This window comes from Otolemur garnettii, unplaced genomic scaffold (genome assembly GCF_000181295.1).
Source record: "Otolemur garnettii isolate 467f Iridium unplaced genomic scaffold, OtoGar3 scaffold00004, whole genome shotgun sequence".
NCBI lineage: Eukaryota > Metazoa > Chordata > Mammalia > Primates > Galagidae > Otolemur > Otolemur garnettii.
The window spans coordinates 19,088,816-19,097,269 of NW_003852399.1; positions in this window are offsets into that span (position 1 = coordinate 19,088,816).

The window sequence follows — 8,454 nt, forward strand, 5'->3', positions numbered from 1 at the left end:
TCAGAAAGGAAATTGGAAACTGGCCCCCGGAAAGACTGTCTAGATGAGCAGTAAACACATCTTCTTGTGGGAATGTGGAAGGGAAAACTTGTAAAACGTAGAATGGTATTGACACATATCTTAAGATTGAATCTTTATGGGAAGAAAATGACCATCGTGCGCTTGTTCTAGAAAAGTAGAGACATTAAAAAGAAAATTACTCCTCTTTGCTTTACAGAAAGTGGTATAGGGAGAAACCCAGGCTAGGATTATAATCCGGATCTGGAAAAGGGAAAAAGTGGAACACCAATGTCACTGCCAAAGTACATGGTCCTTTCATTTAGTATTAAAAAAATGTTAAAAGATAAACCTGGAGCCCAGTTTGGGGTCAGAGAGAGTGAGTGGACAGTAAAACCACTGTATAAAATACACACTGAAGAAACAATCCCTATTTCGGTACATGATATACATGGCATCTAGGAATTCACTTTTTTAATTAAACCTCCATTCTTCTGCCCTCAATTGTAACCAGAATTGTATTCTTTTCTTTTTAACCCTTATTTTTCCTTTATCTCTCTAGGAAAAAAAAAAAAAAGAATCAAAAACTGGTTTCATTAGTTGCCAAATGCTTGAGGTTTTCATTTGTTTGGTTGAGGTTTTTTGGTTGGTTTGTTTAGTCTTAATTATAGAAAATGTGACCCCTACTGTAATTCTGAGAAATCTCTACTCTGAGATTATAGATGTCACCAAAACTATTGTTAGTCTTTTTCTGCCTTTGTTTGCAGTTGATATGCTGTCGTGTTTTCACCCAGACTTCACCTGCCCCTGGGCGTCCTCTTCCTTACCTTGGTTGTGTTGTAGAGACAAGGAACCAAAATGCTATAAGGTTTCTCTCTATATAGAGAAATGGCAGCTAAGTTATTCTCAGAACTTCCACCCTCTAGAGATTAAACAAAAGAAAAATGTAGGTAAAAATCCATTTCTTAGTGGTTACTTTCCCCTAGGGAACCTTTTCAATAACTCCTTTACTTTCTTTTCCTAAATACCATCATATTAAATTGTGTGCATGAAAGAGTAATTAAATAATCAGAAACTCTGGAGTTGGTTATAATTTCCCAAATCCAGAATGCTTTTAGTTCTAACACAGATTCCATTAATTAAAAAAGATTTTAATCTTTTAATTAAAGATCTACAAAAAGAATTAGACCTTTTGCTAGAGAGGTGCCTTACACATCTGCTTTGAGTGGAAAGTGCTAACCTATGTTTACTCATTCCTCTAAGTAACATAAGAGCCGACATTATAACTCCAATACTTTCTTATGGCCCCATGGTCACGCCTAAATAATTTAAACCACAGATGTATATACCAAATTCAAGTATCAAGGGTCAATCATTTCTTTCATATTATCTATAATACCTCCAAAGTTAGTGAATTTTAGAGTTGAACTGTATTTTTATTTAAAAGGTTCTAACACTATGCAATCCATCTCATGTCTAAATTTGTGTTTCTATGAAGAACTTTTAATGCTTTGGAGACACAGTTAACATTTTTTCAGAATTCCCTAAAACACAACTCTTTGCCTTTAACTGCTTGGGAGGTTGGGTACCTTTGTGTCTGGCTCACAACACTACTTTATCTGGGCTGATTTGAGGCATAATAGATGGGAGTGTTATGATGGAGAAAAGCATTTGTTTCCTAGAATCATCAATGAGAGGAGAGAAAGAAGGGTTTAGTTGGGATTCAGCCAGATGCATAGGACAGTTCATTCCATGAGAAACATGGATTAGATGAACACAAATAAGCAGGAAGAAGACTGTGGCAAGGAAAGAGAAAACAATTTGGAGGAAAGTTATTCTTATGGGTTCTTTCATTTATTTAATAATTTTTTGATTGCTACATTCTAGAGAATTTTGCTAGGCAATGGAATATACAAGTAAGCAAAGCAAAATTAGAAGCTACCTATCCTCAAGGAGTTTTTGTTTTGTTTTGTTCAGGATGAGGCCTTTCTATGTTGCCCAGGCTGGCCTCCAACTCCTGGGTTCCTGTGATCCTCTGGTCTCAGCACTCCAGAGTATCTGGGACAGTCTCATGCCACCGTGCCCAGTAGTGAGTTCTAATCTAGTAGAGGAGATCGGTATGAATCAAATAATTACATCATAAAATGGTTCCAATTGATGATAAATACAACAAAGGAAAAGTACGGGGAGAAATGAGAATGTATTATGGGGAATCAAGGTGCATAAGGAGAGGATGTTTGTTGGAGCTGGTGGGAAGATAAATGCTATTGATCATTGAAGATGTCATCAATTAGGTTATACCCATGGGACCGAGTACTCATGACAGATGAACAGAAGAACTGAAAAGAGGAACATATTAAGAAATTAGAGAGCATAAGGAGCCCATCTCAGCCTGCAAATTACTAAGTGTGCTTTGAAGGGGTTTTCAGCCTACCCATGAGAATCAGCTGTTTGTCCTTAGGAAAATGTATGAAATAATTCAGAATATTCTCTTTCACATCAGAAGGCCAGCATGCTGGAGGCTGGAATCCATCATGTCAAGGTACGTCATGTGCTTTTATTCTTTGAATCTCTGAAATTTTCATCAGGTGTGATTGAGAGATGAAGGCGATTGTGCTCCATGCCAGGTTTATTTGTGTGCAAAGAGGTTTTCCTTCATGAAGCCTTATTGAAGATGATATCATTCTGTTAACTTTGGTCTTTGGTGTTAAGAGCAGAAAGAATGAAATAACAAGTGAATTAATTCCAAACTCTACTGGATTGGATTCTGATCAATTCAGAAGTGTAAATAGATAAAGTATAAGGAGATAATTGGGTAAAGAAAAATTCTTCATGAGCATTTGTTCCAAACTTATTACAGTAAAATCCCAAATCCTGTGGCTGAGTCTGCTTAGTATTGTGACTTGGTGGTAAATAATAATGGTTGATTAATTGGGGGGGAGAGAATTGTATGTGTATACGTATAGATTCAAAACATATTGAAAATTCTTTCATAAAGAAATTTCCTAACTTTGGAAGGAATGATGATGTCCTTTTAGTCATGCCTTCCGAATTTAGGAAATTCCTAATAGAAAGGAAAGAGCTCAGTAATACCTCCCAGAAGAGTTTTAAAGCTGCCTTTTACTTGGAAAGGGAAGGGAAGAAGAAGGGGTAACATTTATTTGCCTGTGGCTTCTGTGAACAAACACCTTGCAACGTTATGAGATTTCTCTAGTTCCAAGTAATTTTCGTGGACAAGAGGATCAGTTTAGAGGGAATTTAAAATTTCCTCTCTAGTAAAATATAAAAGATATCTGTATTTAGATACAGGACTATACCCACAAGATATAGTATTTTCATCAATCATTATGATAAGAGTTTATAGGTAGTCAGTGTTCCATACCCTGTGAATATCTCTTTATATGCATTATCTCATTTGAACCCTAAGAGATAGGTTCCGTTTAAATGCTGGGAAACTGAGGTGTAAAGAGAGATTAGAAAAGTCAGTGTAAGATCAAGGAAGTGGATAATCCTGAACTGGAGCCCTGAAACCATGCCGCTAATCACTCCGGTACAGTTTCTCATCCCCAGAATCTAGTAGTGTTTCACTACACTGTACATGTTTATTGGATTAACAGAGGATGGCTTGATGAATGAATAGAAACCAAAATAAAGTAAATGAATTCAATTAAATTCTTTTCCAAAAGAAAAAATACAATAGAAAAAAATCAATAAAAATAAAATAATAAAGTTTAACAGACGCATACACCCCTCCCTCCCCCCCCAAAAAAAAACACACTTGCAAATGACCCCATACAAGTAAAGAATGGCTACAAAGCTTTTTGGAAAGATGTTAGGCAGATGGATTTCTTCTTAAAAAAGGTTCTCTTAGTATTGAGAGAGAGAGACACAGAGAGAGAAAGCTCATGTCCTGGGTATTTAACTCGAGAATCTAGTAACTGTTTTTCAGAACTAAAAGAAAGAGAGGACTACAATCAGAGGAGGCCTCTTTAACTCACATAGTCAGCCAGCTATGACCCACTCCCAGAGCAAACAAATCATCTCTTCCCTTCTGCCCTGCAGTGTGGCTTATGTGTTAAACCCGTAAAAGTGTTTGGGGTTGTAGCTCTCACAGAATAGTTCACTGTAGATCACGGTGCAGGGTTAGGTCACTGCACCCTCTCCAGGTAATGACACCCTTGGTCAGGACTCATATCAGACACCAGCTATCAAGCATGGCATTGCTACAGCCAGACTACAAAATGACATGGAGAGAATTTTGGAAAAGGACAAAGGGATAATTGCATCTCTTCTAAGGAGAGCTTCAGGCACTCAGCCAAGTATAAAGGCTAGGATAAGTTAAGGTTGAAGTCGGAGCAAGAACAAGCCACAAGCTTTCGCTGCCTCCCACACTCCTGCCAACAGATGCATTCTGTCAAAACCAGGCTTGCTAATAATTCTGGAGCTCTGCTATTGGCAACTCATCTCCCAAGACAGTATCTGTGGTCAGGACAGCCTTTGTGATTCAACTTTGCTTTCCTGGTACGCTTGGCTTTCTAACCCAGCTCACCAGTCCCTGTAGACAGGCTGAGCTTTGCTCTGCTTTACCTAAGCTGCTTGGGGTGCCATATGGAAAGCCAAGAGCTATCAGAGCCATTATGGGGTCTGTAAGTCGTGTGCTCTGAATGTCATAGTGGAAGCCTTCTACGTCCTGCCATACAGCATGCATATTAGATGGCTGACCCATATTAAATTGCTCTTATTGTAGGTTAATATATGTATGATGGTTCAACCCAGAATGTCTACCTTACCTAATTTTGACTGCACTAAGCACATACCATGAGAATTAAATCTCGTTTCACTGCAGCCTCCCCGTTTTCCTCCATAGAAGCGTCTATTTTTAGCAATTTATGTAAACTTCAAATAGTTTTATGCATATGCTTAGGATGGATTTGTTTCTAAGCATAGTTGTTTCTTACACTGATGGGACCGTATCTTTGTGAGCATGGTTCCCTTCTTACATGTCTTGCTCTCTTCATTCAGTTCACACCAGGGATCTTTTCTTTTCAGCCATTAGAGAGCTACCTTACTTGTTTAGTGATTTTGTGTTTCCCATTGTATGGACATATGGTTACTTATTTATCTTGTCACCCTTGAAGTCATTTCAAAACTGTCACCATTATAAACATTGCTACAGTAAATGTCTTTATATCCATAGCTTTTCTCATGTGCCAATTATATGTATGGAATAAATTGCTAGAAATATAATTGTTGAATAATAGAAATGTGCATTTTAGATGTTGTCAAATTGCTTTCCAAGGATATTTAATGTTTCCACCAAATAGCACGTGAAACTATTCACTTTTCTTGATACTTAAGCCCCTCAACTTCCCCCTCAACTTTTATAGGAAATTTTGTTTTTAAATAAACAAGGCATTGCAGATTAGAACTGCAGCTCCCTTGTAGCCCTCTGCGTTCCTGTGCCCCCTTTTCTTCCATTGAGATGACAGCTATTTTAGATTTGGTGTTTATCATTCCCACCATTTCTTATGCTTCTAGTTTATAGATTTTATTCACGTATTTTTAAAATATTACAACTATTTTACACACTTACTTTACATCAATACTATGTATATCATTTGGGCTTGTGTTTTTAAGAATTATATAAATCAGGGGAGGAAGGAGGAGGCGGGGAGGGGAGAAAGAGTTTGGTGTGCTACATATACCCCTTCTGGATGAAGGGCTGAACTACACCTTGGACTCCCCCTAACAAATGCAAACAACGTAACCTAACTGTACCCTCATGTCAACCTGAAATTTAAAATAATAATGATTGCATAAATCATGTAGTATGGCTTCATCGTTTGGCAGCTGGCTTTTTTAAAATCACACTTCATTCATGGAATGTATCCATGTTTCTCTACACGGTTTTGATTTATTTGACATTTTCACTGCCATATAGTACCTAATGCCCATTGTACATGGTAGAATAGGATGCTGTTTATTTCGCTGACACACTATTGATGGAAATTTATGTTGTGGTATATTGTTTTTAGGGCGTTTGGGGGGATTATGGCTACAAAAATACTGTAGTAAACATTTTGTTTTTCTTTAAACTAAAAATTTCTCTAAGAGGGAGAAGGTGTGAACATCTTCGGGTTAAATGAAAGATACTACCTCAGCCCACTTACTCTCCTGGCAGTACTGTATCAACACTGTCATTACTCGACATCCTCCATAGGACTTAACATTGACCAGCTACAAAAGGTTTGCTAATCTAATGGGAGAAAATTGTGTTTTTTACTGTCTCCATTTGCTTTTACTCTATTACTGAGATAATTGCACATCTTCTCACACATTTATTGGTCATTTTTATTTTCTGTTTTATCAATTGCCTTTACATGTATCCTTTACCCACTTAGGTCAAAAAAAGTAAAACTCTGGGCTTGGCACCCGTAGCTCAGTGAATAGGGTACCAGCCACATACATTGAGGCAGGCGGGTTCGAGCCTGGCCCAGGCCTGCTAAACAACAATGACAACTGCAACCAAAAATAGCCAGGCATTGTGGCAGATGCCTGTAGTCCCAGCTACTTGGGAGGCTGAGGCAAGAGGTCACTTAAGCCCAAGAGTTTGAATTGCCGTGAGCTGTGATGCCACAGCACTCTATCGAGGGCAACATAGTGAGACTCTGTCTCAAAAAAAAAAAAAGTAAAACTCCAAGTTGTCTTCTGTGTTGATGGGAGGGTTTGTTCTAATGCATCCTTCACAGAGGATGTAAACCTGTCGGACCTCGGGTATAAACAAGAGTCTCAGCTCACGTGCTCACTTTCAGCATTCTCAGTATTTTTTAAAAATATTTTTGGTTTTTTACTTTGTGGTGATATATATATATATATAAATCTCTCTCTCTGTCTTTGTATATATATCTTTCAGATATATATTTATATATTATATATTATAATTATAATTATATAATTATATTATAATATATAATATATAATATATTTATATATCTGAATACATATATATTCAGATAAATATTGATATATGCAATCTTCTAGAATACAGTAATACTTCTTTTACTAAGATTTTACTAAATTGAGGGTTCATAGAAAGATATATAAACAGAGAGAGTGAGAGATTCTTAGGGCAATTTCTCCAGGCTATTCCTGTAACTGGAAGTCTATTAAGTTTACTTGTAGGTTATTATAAACCTCTTATAGAATTCATTAAATGATAGCGCCTACTTACTGATATCTTTCAAAAAACAGCTGCACAACTGTTTGAAAGATGTTCTGCCTTTTAAAATTCCATTTTTAAATTCTCATAGAGATAAGAGTTTAATTCCTTTCTTGGTAGCACAAGGGAGGAAAAAAATGCAAAATACAACAGGAAAGTGACATGGGCAGAGCTCAGGGCATAAATGGTTGGTGCTAAATGAGTAATAGTCTAGATTTGAGAGTGAGTGTGACATGTTTATTAAGAGTAAATTGCTTCTGATTAGAGGGGGGAGGGGAGGGAGGGTGAAGAAGACTTGACCAAAGACGTCACAGGGAAGTTCACCACTTCAATGTATTATTAACTCTAGTCTCTGTCATTAGGCTCATTTTCTCTGAAGCAACTACATAAATACTGGTATTAAAAGTATGTACAGTATATGGCTACTTCTTAGTGACATTAAAAACAATGTATTTATTTAAAAAAAAAAAAAAGCCTAGGTAATTTATAGAAGTTAAATTGACTTTGTTAAGGTCTTTTCTCTGAGAAATTTAACTAATTAACTCATATCCTCTCATGTGTAAGTATGTGAATTTTTTTTTTTTTTGATACAGAGTCTCACTTGGTCACCCTCAGTAGAGTGCCTTGACATCATAGCTCACAGCAACCTCAAACTCTTGGGCTCAAGTGATTCTCTTGCCTCAGCCTCCCAAGTAGCTGAGACTACAGGCACCTGCCACAACACCAGGCTATTATTTTTTTACAGATGAAGTCTTGCTCTGGTTCAGGTTGGTCTCCAACCTGTGAGTTCAGGCAATCCACCCACCTTGGCATCCCAGAGAGCTAGGCTTAGATGCATGAGCCACTGCACCCAGCCTCTGAGAATATTCTTAAAAGGAAAGCAAACAAACAAACAAACATTTCAGAATAATATAGGTAGGTCACTGCAAAAGTTTTGAGACAGCTGTGTTATGGTCCATTATTTCACTTTCAAGAAACACAGTTGACAGCGTCCTTTCTGATTCACCTGTGCCAGGTGGCAGCTCGCTTGGCTTATTGGTCTTACTGGGAGGGCTTCATTTGTTTCTGTCAATGAAGATTTTACAGTTCTTGATTTTCGTGTATCTCCAAACTTTTGAAATGACCCATGTAACATTTACACATCAAGCCTCACTTATTTTCTTGCTGAGAGCAGTCTGTATTCAGATAAATATTGATATATGCAATCTGCTAGAATACAGTAATACTTCTTTTACTAA